Source organism: Vulpes lagopus, chromosome 5, assembly GCF_018345385.1.
Source record: "Vulpes lagopus strain Blue_001 chromosome 5, ASM1834538v1, whole genome shotgun sequence".
NCBI classification, from domain to species: Eukaryota; Metazoa; Chordata; class Mammalia; order Carnivora; family Canidae; genus Vulpes; species Vulpes lagopus.
The window spans coordinates 64,436,913-64,456,835 of record NC_054828.1 but is presented as its reverse complement, the minus strand read 5'-3'; the positions used below and the strand labels follow the sequence as shown (position 1 = coordinate 64,456,835).

The 19,923-nt window shown below is 39.3% G+C and overlaps 1 protein-coding gene across 6 annotated transcripts in view; it reads right to left on the bottom strand.

Annotated features, from left to right (window-relative positions):
- Nucleotides 1–19,923, bottom strand: part of TAFA2 (TAFA chemokine like family member 2) — a 451,018-nt gene that overhangs the window by 150,816 nt on the left and 280,279 nt on the right. The window lies entirely within an intron of this gene.

The window sequence follows — 19,923 nt, the reverse complement described above, 5'->3', positions numbered from 1 at the left end:
GATTCCAATCCTATACTGAACTCCATTCTTGTTTGACCCACAGTTTTGGGTAGGTTCGTAAGGTCACTTTCTGACCTCATCTGACTCCTCTTCTTCTTGAATTCTCTAAATTACCTTTTTCCTCACATCTTCCAAAAATCCTATCTCTAAGAACATGATTCAGTGGTAGCAATGATGTCTATAATTTTGTATGATTCTGAAAAGGAGTCATTACTATGGATAATGCTTGAAAATGATCATATATTTTAATATAGATATATGCAAACATTCCTTGGCCTGAGGAAGCTGTGTGCACCAATTCAGATGTTGAGCAGACATCGTTGCATGATTAAGAGCATGACTAACTCCTGAGTCTGACTATCTGGATTTGAGTCCAGGCTCCACTGGCATCTAATTGTATGATTTCCTGGATCTCTTGCTTGAGTCTCCTCTGCTATAAAATGGGGTAATGCATGCAAAATGCCTGCTATATTGGCTGGCATGTATATGGGCTCAATTACTATGAGATTAGAGAACAATCCAGTCATTTGGATGTTACGTTTGTTCTCTGAGGGCCACAAAAGGCCAGTCCCATTCATAGAGTGACTGAAGAGCTTCAGTGACACCAACATCCACCAAGCCCTCCATGGACCTTCGTCTTATGACATGTCAAGATAATGTACAAAGGGGTAAGTGCTTGACCTCTTAGATTAGATTGTTTGGTCAAAGTCCAGTTTCCTGCCTACTGAGTCTATTACTTTGGACAAATTACTTCATAACTTAGAGTATTTCTTTTGTCATTAAGATGAAGATAATAATAAATATCTACACCAGATAGCACTGACAATCTGAATACTCAATGAGACAGTCCATGTAAAGCATTTAACACTACGCACAGAAGATAATAAGCACTGAATAAGCATTCACCATTACCACAATCATTACTAGGTTAGCCCAGCATTTACCTCGGGCATTCTGCGAGGCACCAATTCCACAGCATGTTAATACAAATATTAGTGGAAAAACATGGAGACGGGGTACAAATATATTTGTAGACCTCTGACTTCCACGAATGTAATCAGATCCTCTTCTAACAAGAGGCCTATTTGAGTATGCAGCATTTTCCAGAAAACTTTTGCCACAGAGTAACACAGGATACTAATGTTCTCGGGAAGCCTTTGAGAGAAATCATCTGGTTTTGTATTCTCAGAAAGTCAGACACCCATTTTACATCATCCGTTACATAGCCCTGGTTTCCTCTCAGCACGCTTACTACTAGTTTGGGTCTGAGATTCTACTTTTCCGAACATTTTTTGCAGCCATCCTGCCTCCCTCACTCTACATTCGGTTCCTGCAACCTTACTGTACCGCATATCCTATAACAGAATGAACAGTTTAGCAAAACTCATCTGACAAGAAGAGCTGCTTAGCATAATTCTTGATAATAGCTTTGCCATAGCAAATGGCCTCTGCTACAAGGTCAATGACCCGCCGTATCTTCCATAGCACTGTGCACCCACCAAATGGGATGACAGAACTGACAGCAGGTCAAACTGATAACTAGGCATCTGGAAATGGAAACACCCACAAAGTCACCAGGCTGTCAAACTAAGAAAGGAAGGGGAATGCAGTTCAACATGTGGAAATGTGGAAAGACCCCTGCCTTGTCTCTCTCGTCCCTCTCCATCCCCTCCAGTCAAGTACCATCTTCAGTCAGCACTATTCCTGAATATCTCTTAAACATAACTTATTTTCATCCCTACTGCAAATATTGCAGTTCAGACTACCAATATCATGGGCCGACAGCCTCTTAGCTGGACTTCTTACTGCCAATATTGTCAGCCTCTGGAACTGGAGACAAAGTCTGTGTCTGCCCTTCTTCATGACTACATCTGTAGTAGTAGGTACTCAGTAAGTGCCTAATACTGTTGACTGGATGGGATCCAGTGTAGCAAAATAAGTAACTATGGATCATGAGACACCATTTATATGATCAAAACCTTCACAAGACTCCTCTCTATGTTCAGAAGACCCTTAACCCTCAGCAAGATTAAAAAAAAAAAAACTGAATCAAAGTTAGGCATTTTTTGTACTATCTCTAATATTATTAGAGATTAAGCCTTTCCTCTCCATCTCCCTCTCCACACATACTCACAGTCTTTATTTTGTTGTTAAGGATTTTATTTATTTATTTATTCATGAGAGACACAAGAGGGGCAGAGACACAGGCAGAGGGAGAGGCAGGCTCCCTGAGGGGAGCCCGATGTAGGACTTGATCCCAGGTCCCCAGGATCACACCCTGAGCTGAAGGCAGGTGCTATATTTCCTCAATGTCCTGCAGCTAAATTTCCCTTCCAGGTCACCTGAAACATATCAGCCATCCGCTCCATCCCCCGGTCCACTCTCACTAATGCCAACCTCTAGTCACTGGTCAGGGTGCAGGTGAGAAGGCCGTCTGTAGGATTTGTTCAGGACCAGGTGGAGCGCCCTTCCTTATGCACACCAGCCACTTGCCACACTATTGTAATTTGCCTGCACTCATCTCCATCCCTCCCTGTCATCTAAGAATCCTGAAGAGGGACTGTGCTCCGTACATTTGTGAATACCTAGGGCCTGATCCAAGGGTCAGCTTAGTAACTGGAAAATATTTGCTGAATGTTGGTGGTACCTTAGAGCCAACTATATCGTGTAGCTGTCACCATGAGGAGGAAGCAGGTGTGTTTCATTCCTTTAGGAGGCAATTAGGTAAGTAAAGACGAACAGAAAGAAGAACGTGAAAAAGAGGTGGGATGGGGGAGACAAGGAGAAAAAGGGAGGAATCCCATCTGGAACATGTTTTATTCTAACTGATTTTCATGTAACAATAATGTGTGAGCGAACTGAAGGAGGGCTTTCAGCAAAGGGGCATCAAAAGGGAGAAAGCTGAATGGTCCATTTCTCCTTGACCCTCTATGCGAGCACAGAGGAAGGGGCATCCCCTTCTCATCCAGTATGTAAGGACCAGACCCCAGTTTATTATTCTTTATTTTATTTTATTTATTTATTCATGAGATACACAGAAAGAGGCAGAGACACAGGCAGAGGGAGAAGCGGGCTCCTCTCAGGGAGCCCAATGTGGGACTTGATTCCAGGACCCCAAGATCATGCCCTGGGCCAAAGGCAGATGCTCAACCACCAAGCCACCAGGTGCCCCCAGACCCCAGTTTAAACATGTCCACCACAGCCAAAGGCCATACATGCTCTCAGAATTGTCCCATTCATCTGTAAAAGAAACATGACAAAACACAAGTGACTTCTTGAACAGCAAAATCTGAGGGAAGAAGAAACAGCAAACTGAAGGATAAATACACAGAGCAGACGAAACTTTGAGATTGCTTCTCAAGCAGCCACAGCTTGCAAGGAGCAGGAGGGAAACAGGATCATGGAGCAATGGTAATCTTGGCAGTGAAGGATGTTGAAAAGTTGTCAAAGTAGAAGACTGACAATTAAACCTTCAGACTTTCTCCCACTCCTTTCTTTTGTGTGACACATTTCCGTTATATTCTCCGAGATTTAGTCTTTTGAATGACTGTGAAACCCTTCACCTCCCCACCAATGTTAAAAGTGCATTTAATTGTAAATAAGCCAAGCAGTGGAAAACTATTATGATACTAAAAAATCATTCATTTCCCCATAAAAAAAGAGAAAGTAAGTTTAGCTGATCTAAAGAGGAGAAGATGGGAGGGGAAGGGGGTGGTGAGGGGAAGCCTTACATACAAGGGAGATAAAAGCTGGGACCTAAAATCCAACCTCCTGGGCTACCCTTGAGTGCTAGACACTTCTGTGGAAATAAAGGCCACATAAGACAACATACATAAAGGTCTTTTTAGGACTTTTCTCTATGTTGATCTAATATTTACACCAACCCAGTGCTGGCATGGACTTTAACAGCCCAATCTAGTACAGGAATTTACCTTTGAGGAAGAATGTTACAACTGATAATACAATTTTCTCCTCACAGGGACCAGAATGATGTTATGAAATTTATATCAGATTTTATTTCTCCACCCTACTCCTTGCTTTAAATCCCAGAATTTACTTACCTATTGAAACAAGAGTAAAATCTAAATTTCTTACTGGAAGGGAAGCTCAACATCACCCCGCCCCCGGACCTCTCTGACCTCACTTCACATTCCTGTTCCCTTCCTTCCCTACACTGCAGCCCCACTGGCCTTCCCCCGTCCCTTTGTTGGCGGGGGGGGGGGGGGGGGGGCGTTGTCATTGAGAGGACATGACTGATAAATGACCCACGAGCTAGATCCAGGCAATGAGAGGCCCCTGTCCTGGAATATACATTCTGCCCACCGTTTATATGGTGGGAGCCGTTCAAGGACATAGTCTTATAGTCTTACATAGAGTGTAAGATGTTGTTGAGGCCATCTGGAATGGCATACATGACCGAACACCATTAAGGACTCGATATACTTTAAAGAGTCTGGCAGGTGCGTGCAGAGATCTACTGCTTGCAGCCACCCAAGACAAGCCTCATACCTAAGTTCCCTGGCTCGTTAACCCTGCCACCTGCCAATGTGGACTGGCCTGCCTCTTTCTTCAGTTTCTCCCTGCCCTTCATGTATGGGAGCCAGTTGTAGACCTCACCCAGGGAACTTCTGAGGGTGCAAACCAACACCCTCATGCCAAGCTTGTTCTACACCTTACACTAATGGCTGAGCTTCTGTTTATGACTGCCTCCACGGAGTGCCCCCTGACCAGCCTGCCCTCCAGAGTCTGGAGAAACACAGTCTCTCCTGCTCCCGGTATCCTGTAGAATTTGCTCCACCCATTTCAATCTCAAGTTATTCACTTATTTACACATTTTTAGTGTTTATTTTCTTCTTCTTCCCATTAAAATGTAATTTCCATGAGGGCAAGTCCTATCTATCAATCACCACTCCAGCACAAAAAAAATACCTACATCATAGAACAGCAATATATGTTCAATGGAGTAAGGAGTGTATTGATTTTTTTTTAATCAGAACAAAAGAAATGAATCCTTTCAATGAACTTTCATTACCTGTTCTAAGTTAAACAATTAAATTTCTATTATATTCAGCAGTTAGGAATGCCAGTGGCAAGAATGGTGTACATATCAGTGGAGTGAGAGGAGATGAAGTAAGAGGCAGACTGAGTGGGAGACAAGGAAATGGAAACAGAGACCAGATTGCTCTCTCAAGAAACATGCGGAGAAGAGAAGATGGAGTGGTAGCTGGAGAGATGTGCACAAGCAGCGGGAAGGTGTGAGAAGGAAGAGAAAAGGGAAGGATGCCAAAATGAGCATAGAGTATGAGGATTCAAGTTTTTGTACAATTTTATGTTCTCCAAGTATAAGCTGCTATTATAATATTGTTACCAGAGTGTTATTATTTTTTATTATTATCACTTTTATTTTCCTTATTTTATACAAAAACAAATGCACCTTCCAAAATTAGTTTTTATTTGCTGATTGATGATTCGAAAAACCCTACTAAAATATGACATTCAGAGCCACAAATTTCACAACATTGTTGGTTTTATCCAAAAATTGTCATACTTGACTAGCATTTTATGACAAATACTATGACTATCTATTATATCCAAGTTATTTACTGAAACAGCAGCTACCTTTGAGATAGATAGTAACATCCATATTGAGATTAGATAATGATTAAAGTATTTCACATTCTTATATATGTAACACATTTAAGAGTTACATGTTATTACCTATTAAGAGTATTTAGTTACTTTAAATAGTAACACATTTAAGAGACAATGACATATTTCTAATAATCCTACACCATGTGTTATATATCATCCAGAAGCTGAGTTAGTTGATTCTAGACATTTTCATTTTTCCTATTTTGTTGCCTTTTCTTTTTTAAAAGACTATTTTTTTAAATTTTTTTTTTGAGAGACAGAGAATGCACAAGCAGGGGGAGGGGGAAAGAGAGAGGGAGATGCAGACTCCCTGCTGAACAGGGAACCCTATGCAAGGCTCCATCCCAGGATCCTGGGATCTTGACCTGAGCCAAAGGCAGATGCTTAATCAGTTGACTGAGCCACCCAGGTGCCCCCTTATCTTGTTTTCATACAGTACAGTACTTATGCCACACTCACCAAGTACATTTAAATTAAGATCTTCCTGCTGACCAACTAGAATCTGGACGTTCCATCTTTTAAATTATGATCACAAGTTTAGAGAGTTGTATTTTCATATGCCAGTCCTATGATTAGCTTCTATTTCCTTAGGTAACTTCAAAACAAAGATTTGTGAATCTTAGTTCTTCAATTTTTTTAAAAAACCAAAACAACTGCTTTAAAATTTTCATTTTATTGGATATATCACTGTTTCATGATGAATCTACATTTGGGATTTTATCCAATTAAGCCAACCCTGAAGATCTAGCCAAAAAAAAAAAAAAAAAAAGCTCCAGTGGTTCCTTACTAAGGCTTGCCTGTGCCTGACAGCAAATACAGACTTCATTTAAGAACCATAACTGCCTCCTCCTTTCACCCAAATATTATACTTCCATTCATTTTGCCACAATACTGCAATTTTGGTGGGTATAAAAACCCAGAGAGCACGTATACCTTACGCCTAGCAGTGTATAACCAAAGTGCTTATTTTTTTCCAAATGACTTTGTCACCTATAGACTATAATGATAGGAATTAGAAATGTATTATAATTAGACTCCTAGCTCTAATACCACAGACAAAAATGCTATAAGGCAAAAATTAAATAAATAAATCACCTGAGATTTATGAGAGCACTAAAAAGACACCTGTACTGCTGTGTATCTGTTAGTACAAAAGACTCACTTATTCTCCTTTTATATCTATAAAATGGGAATGTCACTATTTTCTAAAGCAGCAAATCATTATAATAAACAAGAAATCATGTGACAGTTTGAATTTAATAAAAGATATAAGATAAATCAGGGATCCCTGGGTGGCGCAGTGGTTTGGCGCTTGCCTTTGGCCCAGGGCGCGATCCTGGAGACCCGGGATCGAATCCCACATCAGGCTCCCGGTGCATGGAGCCTGCTTCTCCCTCTGCCTATGTCTCTGCCTCTCTCTCTCTCTCTCTCTGTGACTATCATAAATAAATAAAAATTAAAAAAAATTTTTAAAAAAAAGATATAAGATAAATCAGAGGTCTTACTATTTCTTCTAAGGTTCTTCTCTCAGAGTATGGGCTTGGAAGTCAGAAATGCCTGCCTGAGTATGATACTGCCTCTACCACACAACTAAGCTTGATAAATCCATTTAGCTATTAACAACTCTGAGTCTCAATGCCCACAAATGGAATGCATGACACTATTACAAATTGGCAGGATTGTTTTAAGAAATGAAAACAATGTATATAAAGCATCTACCACAAAAGAGAATAGACACCAGAACTGTAGCTATTATTTTATTAATATTTGAAGCATAGCCTCCTGGCTAGGAATGAGAGAGAAATAAAAAAGTCTTTGAGCAACAAAGAAAAGAGCTCACATGTTTTAATCATAGGTGAGAAGTAAACCTACTTTTAGGAATTTGTCCTAAGCCTACAGAATTAAAAAGTGAGAATATTAAGCAACAGGCTTAAAAAGGAGGCAGGGCTAATGAACAGAGATTTCGGATGGTTCTGCAAAATGAATACTGATACGGGGATAACAGAGAATAGATACCAAATCTATAAATACATAGCATTCTCGGATCATTAGGTGCAAGGACAAATACTCCTCAAATGCCCCGAGAGATAAGTAGAGCATAGCGTGCTAACTGAAATTATTATTATATATATTTTTACAGTTTTAAATGTGCTGGCTTAAAATATATCTTTAATGTATCATTGAATCCTCATAACTCTTTGAACTAAGCTCTTCATGCATTAATATCCCCAGATTACACATTAAAATCTGAAAGAATAATTTGAAGACAAGACCTAAGTGGCAAAGGAGTCTTGTATCCCGATCTGCCCACTGGCTGAGTTCTCATTGAGACAGTAGTTGAACAATAATGCTCCACTCTCTGTAATGGGTCCCAAAAGTACATGGTGCATTTTAGACAGGTGTACACTGAAAAAGGCTAAAATGAAGTGCTTGCTCTTGGTTATCTGGAATTTTTTTTTAATCACCTACATGCCAAGATACTGGAGAACGGAAATACTGTTGTATCTCTTTACTGTAGGTTATAAATAAAATGACTAATCTTTACATGGTACATCTTTTATCATTTATACACGCTGCATGGTCTGATGAAAGGTGAGTTAACACTTTTAGAATTAAGTGTCCAGTGTATTGGTAGACAGACACCAGTGTATTGAGGTTAAGACTCTTGGGGATCCCTGGGTGGCTCAGCGGTTTAGCGCCAGCCTTCGACCCAGGATGTGATCCTGGAGTCCCAGGACTGAGTCCAACATCGGGCTCCCTGCATGGAGCCTGCTTCTCCCTCTGCCTGTGTGTCTGCCCCTCTCTTTCTCATGAATAAATAAATAAATCTTTAAAAAAGAGATATTAAGACTTTATTTGGGTAGTTTTCATATTGTGGCTATTGTGAATAATTCTGTAAGGAAATGGGAGTGCAGATACCCCTTTCAATCCTAATTCCAATTCTTTTGGATAGATTCCTAGAAGTGCTGAATCTTTTAGTAGTTCTAGTTTTAACCTTTTGAGGGACTTCCATACTGTTTTTTGTATTGGTTGCACTAGTTTACATTCCTACCAACAGTGTATAAGAGTTCCAATTTCTCCACATCCTGCCCAACACATATTTTCTTTTGTTTTTGTGGTTGTTACTGGCATTTATAATAGCCATCCTAACATATGAGAAGTGATATCTCATTGTGGTCCTGATTTGCATTTCCCTGGTGATTAATGATGTTGGGCCCTCTTTCATATATCTGTTGGCCATTTGCATGTCTTCTTTGGAAAAGTATTGAGATCCTCTACGCAGTTTTATTTTTTAATTTTTTAAAAATTGTATTTAAATTTAATTTGCCAACATATAACCCATTTTTATACAATAAAAATTGTATTTAAATTTAATTTGTGGGCAGCCCGGGTGGCTCGGCAGTTTGGTGCCTGCCTTTGGCCCGGGGCGTGATCCTGGGGTCCTAGGATGGAATCCCACGTCGGGATCCCTGCATAGAGCCTGCTTCTCTCTGCCTGTGTCTCTGCCTCTTCTCTCTCTGTGTGTGTCTCTCATGAATAATTAAATAAAATCTTTTTAAAAAAATTTTAATAAAAAAATAAATTTGCCAACACATAACATGAGATGAGTGCTCATCTCATCATGTGCCCTCCTTAAGGCCCATCATCCACTCTATCCTCCCACCAACCTCCCCTTCTGCAACCCTTTGTTTGTTTCCCAGAAGTAGGAGTCTCTCATTGTTTGTTATCCTTTCTAATTATTCCCCCACTCAGTTTCCCCCTCTTCCCTTATGGTTCCTGTCACTATTTCTTATATTCCACATGTGAGTGAAACCATATGATGATCATAATTCTTCAATTGGCTTGTTTCACTCAGCATAATACCCTCCATCCACATCTATGTAAATAGTAAATATTCATCCTTCCTGATGGCTGAGAAATATTCCATTATGTGTATATGCGTGCATGTGTGTGTGTATGGATGGATGGATAGATAGATAGATAGATAGATAGATAGATAGATAGATAGATAGATAATCGCATCTTCGTTATCCATTCATCTACTGAAGGACATCATTGTTCCTTCCACAGTTTAGCTATTGTGGACATTGCTGCTACGAACACTGGGGTGCAGGTGTCCACTACAACAGTATCTTTGGGATAAATACCCAGTAGTGCAATTGCTGGGTCAGAGGGTAGCTCTATCTTTAACTCTTTGAAGAACCTCCACACAGTTTTCCAGAGCAGCTGTACCAGTTCACATTCCCACCAAAAGTGCAAAAGGGCCCCCCTTTCTCCGCATCCTCTCCAACAATTGTTGTTTCCTGTCATTAATTTTAGCCATTCTCACCAGTGTAAAGTGGTGTCTTATTGTGGTTTTGATTTGTATTTCTCCAATGACAAGTGATGTGGAACATTTTTTCATGTGCTTGTTCACCATGTGTAGGTCTTCTTTGGAGAAATGTCTGTTCATGTCATCTTCCCATTTCTTGACTGGATTGTTTGGGGTTTCTTTTTTGCATGTTGAGGTTGTTAAGTTCTTTATAGATCTTGGATACTACCCTTTGTCTCATACGTCATTTGCAAATATCTTCTCCCATTCTGTAGGTTGTCTTTTAGTTCCGTTAACTGTTTCCTTTGCTATGCAGAAGCTTTTTATCTTGGTCAAGTCCCAAGAGTTCATTATTCATTTTGTTTCCCTTGCCTTTATAGATATGTCTTGCAAGAAGTTGCCGCGGCCAAGTTCCATAAAGTTGCTGCCTGTGTTCTCCTCTAGGCTTTTGAAGGATCCCTATCTCACATGTACGTCTTTCAACCATTTTGAGTTTACCTTTGTGTATGGTGTAAGAGAATGGTCTAGTCTCAGTCTTCTGCATGTGGTTGTCCGATTTTTCCAACACCATTTATTGAAGAGACTGTCTTTTTTCCATTGGATAGTCCTTCCTGCTTTGTCGAAGATTATTGCCTATAGAGTTGAGGATCCATTTCTGGATTCTCTATTCTGTTCCATTGATCTATGTGTCTGTTTTTGTGCCAGTACCATACTGTCCTGATGATCACAGCTTGTAGTACAGTCAGGTATTGTGATGCCTCTAGCTTTGGTTTTCTTTTTCAACATCCCTCTGGCTATTCAGGGTTGTTTCTGGTTTCATACAAATCTTAGGATCATTTGTTCCAACTCTGTGAAGAAAGTCCATCCTCTATTCATTTTTAATTTTTTTCCTGCTAGTGGCTGTAGTTCTGTATATATTTTGGAAATTAATCCCTTATCAATATTATCTGAAATTCACATTTAGCTGGATGTCCTATAATATTAGTTGTCAAATCTGCCGACTCTGCCCTAGTTTTCAACTGTATTATTTTAAGCAAGAAACTAATGCTGACTTCTAAGTGGAAACATGCTTGTCTAAAGAAAAAAACAAGCTTAAAATTTTTGAGGTTGGGGGCAGCCCGGTTGGCTCAGCGGTTTAGCACTGCCTTCGGCCCAGGTTGTGATCCTGAAGACCTAGGATCAAGTCCCACATCGGGCTCCCTGCATGGAGCCTGCTTCCCCTTCTGCCTGTGTCTCTGCCTCTCTCTCTGTGTCTCTCTCTCGCTCCGTGTCTCTCATGAATAAATGAATAAGATCTTAAAAAAAATAAAATACCCTTTAAAAAATTTTTTCTGAGGTTGGTATATACTAAAATAATGAAACCTTCATTAGTTTTTTTTTTTTTTTTTTTACTATTTTCTGCATACAGACCCAAGAAGAGATAACTAAAAACTATTTCTTTGATTTGGCTGCAGTTCTCCTAGCAATTTTGAAGATTCTGAATTGTTTCTATGGATAAAAAAGTAGCATATTTAGTATAGTACAGCAATCCAGAGCATGAGGTTTGAAATCAGACATGGATGTCAAGATTTGGTTTCATACTAGCTGTTAGAGATATGCTGTTTAATTTCATAAAGCCTCCATTTCCTCTTCCATAATATGTGGATAATAATAATAACTGCTGCAAAGAACTGTTGGGAAGGTAAATGAGTTCACTTATGTAAAGTATTAAGCACACATTCTGACACACTGCAAGCAATCTATAGATGCTTGCTATAATAGAGTGTTGTTTAAAATTCTTCTGTGATTAACTCTCCATTAAATAAGAAAAAGTCTGTTGACTGACCTCCATGTGTGGCTGATCAGCACCACAAGGCATGTAGAGGCCAGTACTAAAGACATGTCCTTCCTTTCTTCATGCCCTGTTGAGGCATTTACTTTTTTTTTTTTTTTTTTTTTTTTTTTGGTGGCTTTAGATGGTTTGAGGATAGTATATCCATCAAATTTAAATTTCATATGTCAGGCAGCCCGGGTAGTACAGCAGTTTAGCACTGCTTTCAGCCCAGGGCCTGATCCTGGGGACCCAGGATCGAGTCCCACATCGGGCTCCCTGCATGGAGCCTGCTTCTCCCTCTGCCTGTGTCTCTGCCTCTCTCTCTCTCTCTGTGTCTCTTATGAATAAATAAATAAATCTTAAAAATAAATAAATAAATAAATAAATAAATATTTCATATGTCTTTGCACCTGACCATATTAACCTTAAGCTATGTTATATCTCTGCATTTGTTTCATATTTAGTGGCCCTATCCATACCATTGTTTATTGATTTTTATTTTATATTATGGATTATTGCTTCTGGAATCTAAATATGTTCTTCCCAAGTTAAAAATAAACAGAAGGCAGTATAGTTATATGGTATGATCAAAGCAAGATTTCATACTGAACTACCTGTAACAAGAAATACACAATGTCAAACAATGAGCCATAAGCAAAATTGAGTGTAACTGAGCTAAAACTCAAAATGTAATAAAGCCATTTAATTGTAAATAAACCTAGCTTATATAATATAAAATGCATGTGTACCACCAAATGGTGGGGCACTCACAATGTTTATAAAGAAGAGGGCTGGATCACTGAAATCTAGACAGCACAAAGCTTCATTTCATAATCAATCTCTTCTCCTATAAAAATTTCCGGGAAAAGCATCAACAACCAGGAAAATTTGGATTCACCTCCTCCCACCATCTTACAGCATTGATACCTATGTCACACAATGTCTAGGAACAAGTTGTGGGCAGCAGGCAGTATGTAGACAACTCACAATGCATCCACTCCTGAATGACAGAGATGCTACGCTTCATAATTGTTGGGTAGAGTATCACTAAATAGAATAAGAGAGAAAGCTTCCCCTCATAGGTGGCTAAATCACAAGCCTACCATTTAATTTTGTGAGTATGCATGGTAAAAACAGCCCTGTACACATATCTAAGGACCACAACAGTATTAATAATAAAATATTTTCTTTCCTTACTTAACAAAACTTAGCTATTAAAGCAAATAATTTATGGCCATGAAATTAGCTCTAATTTTTTGTCTATTCTGTTAGTCCTGGGACTACTTAACAACTTTTTTTTCTTCTACTCTAGTGTACTTGTTCTCTTGGGAAATGAGGCACCAGAAAAAATCTACTCCACCTCAGCTCCTCCTTTATGCTAGCAAAGGAGTAAAAGAATGAGAAGAGTGAAAAAAATAATCTTTAAGGATTTCTTGCTAGAATAAAGTTTGTGGTCCAATAAGGACACATATTCTCACATTCAGAAGAGAAATACACCTTTTACTAAAAAAAAAAAAATTACAACACAGACCTTCCCCTCAACATAGAACCTTCTGGAAGGAAGTCAACTGAAAGGCTCTCCTCATATAACCATCCCCCCCCCCCCCCACAAAGGCACCAGTAGTAACACATTTCCACCTTATCATTAAAATTATAAAAGCAAAGAAACCATGAAAAAAGACAGTAACAACTATGTGTTGAATGGCAAGTCACTTTACGTCCTGAAAAGAAACCAACAGAAAGAGGTCCAAGAAAAGCTTGTTTAATCAAAGAGTTCACTTTGTTCTAAGAATTATTCTTTAGCCAAGATTTTGGGACAACCACATATATAAACTCCAGGCACATCAACTTCATGATGTACGATAAAAGAGATGGTGACACTGGGACACATGCATTTTTATAACTCCATTTTATATACACTCTTTGTGTTTGATATTCGTTCATAACTTTATATATCTTAAGGAGCTCCTTTTGAGGGAAGAGTGGAACATTATCAGATTTTAATATAGCGAAGTACTATGCTCAGCTTTTAGCTAATAGCTTAAGCAGCTGTGAACTCAACCGATTAAGAATCAAAGCAGCAACCACCATGTTCTGTAAGCTTCTGTCAACACAGTGAGCTCTGTAATGTATTGCTTTCTGGTTTGTTCCTTTTCCAAGAAGATTTCAGCCCCTTTGTAAGTCTTACTTTTTTAACTCTTCCCAAAGTCTGGGACCTCCTTTTTTGAATAACATCAATCACTTAAGAGGCACTAACTCTACTTTATCTGCCATCAACTTTCTGTCTATCCCTAGCATTTTCCTTATGGATGAATTTGGTTTTCTCAGTCACAGAGCAGGAATGTTCCAGCACTATGCAATCACCCTGCAAGTGTGCAAGTCAGGGGTTAAATGTTCATCTTGAGAAATTCTCCCAGCAGTGAGACTTATTAGATTGTCAAATTATGTTCCACGGTGGTGGTGGAAGCCTATTACCTGATCTATTTTCAAGAAATGCTCCAAAAAACACTCAGTGAAGTCCTACTTTAGGGGAGTAAGACTGGTCTGAACTACAGTCATTGTCATTTCATACCTGCCGAAGACTGCAGACCTTCCTCCCAATTTACATACCCCCACTTCATTTATGGAACTTAATTCAAGACACATCAGATAGATTACACAAATCAAATGTGCCAGATACTGCTACGGATTTTACAACAATCTAACCAATAATCCCTAAACTAACACTCTTCTTCCACGCACAATGGATTTTAAAGTATTCTGCAAATTAGACCCATAACCAAATTATGTTAAAATAGGTAAATATTGTCAAAGGATGAACACTGAGGGGGGCACTTGATGGGATGAGCTCTGGGTGTTATGCTATATGTTGGCAAATCGAACTCCAATAAAAAATACACAAAAAGAAATAGAATACTTTAAAATAAGTCCTACTATATTTATTTTTTTGGACTTTTATAAAAGGTGCCCTGACCATAGATTTTTTTTAATCCTCAAAAAAGATGCAAAATATCCATGTCTGGAAATAAATTTAGTGAACTATTTGCCAAAATAATACTGGATGGAGGAAGAGAGGGCCTGTGGAGGTGGAAGGGAAGGAGGGTAAGGGGAAAGGACGGGAGGGAGGGAGGGAGGAAGGAAAAGGAGAAGGAATGAAGGGGATGGAGGGGAGGGGAGGGGAGGGGAGGGGAGGGGAGGGAGGGAGGGAGGGAGGGAGGGAGGGAGGAAGGAAGGAAGGAAGGAAGGAAGGAAGGAAGGAAAAGGAGAAGGAAGGAAGGGAGGGAGGGAAGAAGGAAGGAAGGAAATAAAAGGAGAAGGAAGGAAGGAAAGGGAGAAGGAAGGAAGGAAGGAAGGAAGGAAGGAAGGAAGGAAGGAAGGAAGGAGGAAGGAAGGAAGGGGAGAAGGAAGGAAGGAAGGGGAGAAGGAAGGAAGGGAAGGAGGGAGGAAGGAAGGGGAGAAGGAAGGAAGGAGGGGAGGAAGGGAGGAAGGAAGGAAGGAAGGGGAGAGAAGGAAGGAAGGAAGCAGGCAGGCAGGCAAGCAAAAGCAAGCTATAGAGAGAATATATAGACCTATGGACATATAGATCTAGGATGGGGCCAGTAGGAGCAGGAAAGTAAGGAAGTGAAATGATGGCTCAATCTCATCCTCTAATTCACCTCCGAAACCACCTCCAGCCCATTGGTGATATACGGAAATGTGAGCTTTCTTCTTATTTCTAAAGCCCCTTACCCACCTTCCCTTCCACCTTTCTTCTTCACACCCTCCCATTTCTTATGAAGATCCAGAAATCCAGAACTATATATGGAATTCCTCAATTTTTAAATGTTCTCACTTAATTCCACTTTAAGAACACTTTGCATGCCAAATACAACCCTTGAGCAGCCAGTGTGTAGCTTCTGATCTAAGCCATCATTTTTCTGGGTAGGTTATAGTACAGAAAGCACTTTCTAGTCATATGCCATATAAATTTCATTTGACTTGGATCAGAAAAAGCAAAACAGGAAGGGAACATACAAAGACAAAAATAACCTTAAACCAATTAGTTACTTTCCCTGTACTCTTATTTATCCCCAATTTAAAATTGTGCCTAAACTTCCAGACTTCAACTGAATGCTTTTTTTTTTAATGCTTTTTTATCCAACAACTGAGCTTATACGAATATTTTAAAGTCCTTAGATTTGAAGATGTTTCATTCGGAATGCATATGAAAACTCAGTTTTCATTCCATGAAAGAATCCAGAGGCTAAAAACAGAATTCATTCTTGCAAGGACAAGCTCTGACTCTATACTTTAGCAGTGGCACATAAAGATTATAATCGGGAATGAAAGAAAGAAAAGGACCTACTGAAAAGCAGATGTCTTGAGCTAGAAGTAGCAATCACAGCATCTGCACTTTGGCATCGGGTAGAAAACACTAGAGGAAAACAATAAAGCACAAGGTATAAAAATACCAAAGAAGTCAGCTGGTTCTTTTCAGCTGGTAGGAACAAAAACTACAGAGTACAAAAGGATATTTAGAAGATTTTAGTAAAAATGTGGAGCCTTAAATAGCTTATGGTTCAGACAAGCAGGAAAAAAGAGGCCAAGGATGTAAATGGAAAATAAAGTGGCCATACTTAGTTGCCCTCCTAGTCTAAGGCTCAAAGGACAATCCAAAAACTACCTCAAATTCAGACTCTTTCACCAAAATCAGTAACACTGCCTCTTTGGCAATACCATCTTTCAGAGGCCAAAGCCACTACAACTTACAACATATAAGTTCCAGAAAACAACTTAAAAGGCTATCTGATGTGATTACCCTTGTCAGCATTACATTCTACATGAAAACACAGAAAGAATACAGAACGTGCAGTAAGAATATTTGGATTCAAGCATCAGTCGCCAGCTACTGTCAGGTAGACAATTCCTGGTGTTATTCAATCTCTTTGAGCCTCAGTTGACTTTTTTGTTAAATGAAGGTAATAATACTTGCCTTAACTACCTCATTCAGTTGCTGTGAAGATCAAAAGAGATAAATGTGAGAGTGTCTTACAACCTAAATAATATATTATCCAATGAGTAAAAGATTCATTGTCCAGTGAAAACTACAACCTCATCCCCCCCATTCAATGAATATTATTAAACATCTACTGGCAATATAGTTGTGAAAACAATAGTCAAGATCTTTGTGCCCACAGAGCCTACGTTCTGACTAAAGTTGCAAATTCTTAATTTAAGGTTTGACAATAGCATAGTAAACACAATAATTCATCCTTCAGCTAATAAAGGATTATAAATAAGTATAATAATGCATTGCTTGTTTTCCATTAATTTTCATAAAGAAAATAATATAATAGCATATCTTAATTAAATTCAGAAAGACTCTTAGCCTAAAATCACATAGTCAAAGTACTGTTTACTATACATGCGTCATCAGTACATAGTAATTATTAAGCAGTCAGCACAGACACACTTGCTATCAGGCAAACTTAAGGGAAATGCAGCTGCTTCCTCAAAATTTGGCTTGGGGAAATAGCATGTATTCAGCTAAAATAGCTATTATTAAATGCTGATTTTATGCAAGGCCCTACGGGGGACATTGTAAGTGATACCAAGATCAGCAAGTCCCAGTGCCTTCCATCCTTCAAAGGCTCATAACAGAGGAGAAAGAAGTTTTGTAAGATTGCGTATGTAGATAATGATGCATGGAATATTAAATGAAGGATTATACTGGGCTAGAGAGATACACCCAACTTAGGAGTCAAAGGAACCTTCAGAAAAATCCTAACGAATAGGACAAAGTGCCAGTCCAGTTGCCAAAATTCTGAGTTACATTTTGTCTTCACCCAAGTCTGGTTACGTTAACTAAAGCAAATTACTTCAACCCAGTTTTCCTATCTAAAACATAAAACAACAAAATACTGCTAGCTTTCTGGCCTTTTCAAATCCTTTTGAAAAAGAAAACTCAGGATAAAATAAACAGATCTACCTGAATATCAGTTATTGCACAGTTTGTGTAGTTACACTAGGTAATATACGTGAAGCACTTCTCACTACTTCTAGAACATCCTCAGTATGTGTTAAACCTGGCTCTGATGTAGGAAATAATTGGACTAAACCTTAAAGTATGTGTGACATTTTAATAGGCAGAGATTAAAAAAAAAAAAAAAAAAGCATGCCAAATCAAGGGAACAGTCTGGGGAAAGACCTGGAATTGGAAACACGCAAGGAGTAGGTAAGGCAATCAGTCTCATTTGGCTTCACCCCAAAGTCTATGGAATGGAGTAGTAATAAGGATTAAATCTCAGACAATCTATCTCAAAAAATAAGAAAACCAAGAGAGGTAGAGTGACTCTCTCAAGAGGGACACACCCAGAACGACCCACATCAAGGTCCTCTGACTTCAAAGTCCTTGGTTCTTTCCACCACATTACCCTACAGCAAAGTTAGTGGACATGTTATGCACCAGGTGAAGAGTGCAGAAAGAGTTCCTGGCTTTCACATTAGTGCCCGTCTGCACAAAGGAGGCACAATGACAAGATGCCAGGGCAAAGGGCAACACTGCTCCTTTCCTCCTCTTCTTTAGTTCTATACAGAGAACCGTATAACGATAATCACAGTCACACAACCCCTGACACCATCTGCTGACACCACACAATACAAACATCATATGAAGATGATAACACAATTAAGTGTTCATCTACTGGGGGACATTTCCCAATTTGTGAATTATCTGGGGAGCGTGTGTCTGCCTAATTCACCTTAGCTGTTCACCTGATTCTGGATTAACTCTTTCCATCTTAAGCTATGAAGACTAAAAACTGATCACTATGTTAAAATGTACTTACGAAGGTGATTATAAGCTGACAACTACACAATGGTCCTTAATAATAAATAGCAGTAATTTTGGATCTCTGCTCTTGGGGCTTACAGACAACACTCTTCTCCATCCAAGCCAGTGACTTGACCATTGATGTTATGCCATGCCTAAAAATTAGGCTTAATTCCCACCTTCTGCCAAAGGATAACATTCTGATATAAAGGATTCTTCTCTCCTTTCAGAATGTTTATTCTTGTGTAAGGAAGACAATATGTCTAGGAATACTGTCTTCACTCTTTCCCAAGAACCAATCAGAAAGGAACCTAGTAAGCACAACCAATGGAACACACCGAAATCTAGAAATAACCCCCATAGTTATGACGAATAATCGATTAACATTCGAGAGAGGATATGGGGAAGGCCTTCCTCTGATATACGAGAAAGCATTTTCCCAAAGCCAGAACCTGTCTCCCCATCTCCCTTAGGCTCGGACCCTCCCCAGGGATTAAGATCAGCCCTAGCAGCTGGAATAAGAAATTTAAGGAGATATAGCCCAATACCACAAACTCACATCATATTTGTCATCCTGGCTGTCTCCTAGTGCCATAGTTCTAAAATCTGAACTTCTACCATTTTCCCAGGCCTGACTTCTTCTCTCAGTTACTTATATAGGATCTCACTTTGCTCTTGCTACCCACCTGGATTACTATCCTTGAAATTCAGCCCTAGTCTTTGCTCCCCTCCGCCCCGATAGTCCTCCCCAACACTGATTCGTCTGCTTATACTTCTCCTGCCCTCCCTAAGATTTCTCAGGCTAAGATACCAAAATGGGCCATCTCTCGAGACCTAAGCTAGACCTGATTCCATTATCAGGCTCTCATAGTGGCAAGATCTAATTCCAGACCCCAACTGTTCTCATCTGTATCAACTTGCTGATATTTATCACTCAGGGTTTATCATCTAATTGAAAGATATGTGAATTGAAAAAATATTGGTTCTTAACTTTGTTAGCTCTCACAAGATATTTAAAATATCAAAGTATAAAACAGTATGGTTCATGAACTGGTAAGCTTTTGGGCATTATTCAGTTACAACTATGACTACCTTATTTGACATTGACAGGACAATGGCTATACTGAACATGGTGGGTATGTAACCGAGGAGCCACTTTCCAGTATCAAACACAGTTTTGACATGTAGCAATTTTGGGCCATTGGACAAAATTAGCAAGAGCTTTCATTTGACTATGAAATGGGAGGAAATAATGATGCCTTTCCTAAAGACTTGTGAGAACTGAACGTGTTAATACATATAGAGTGCTTACAGTAGGGCCTCACTCATAATAAA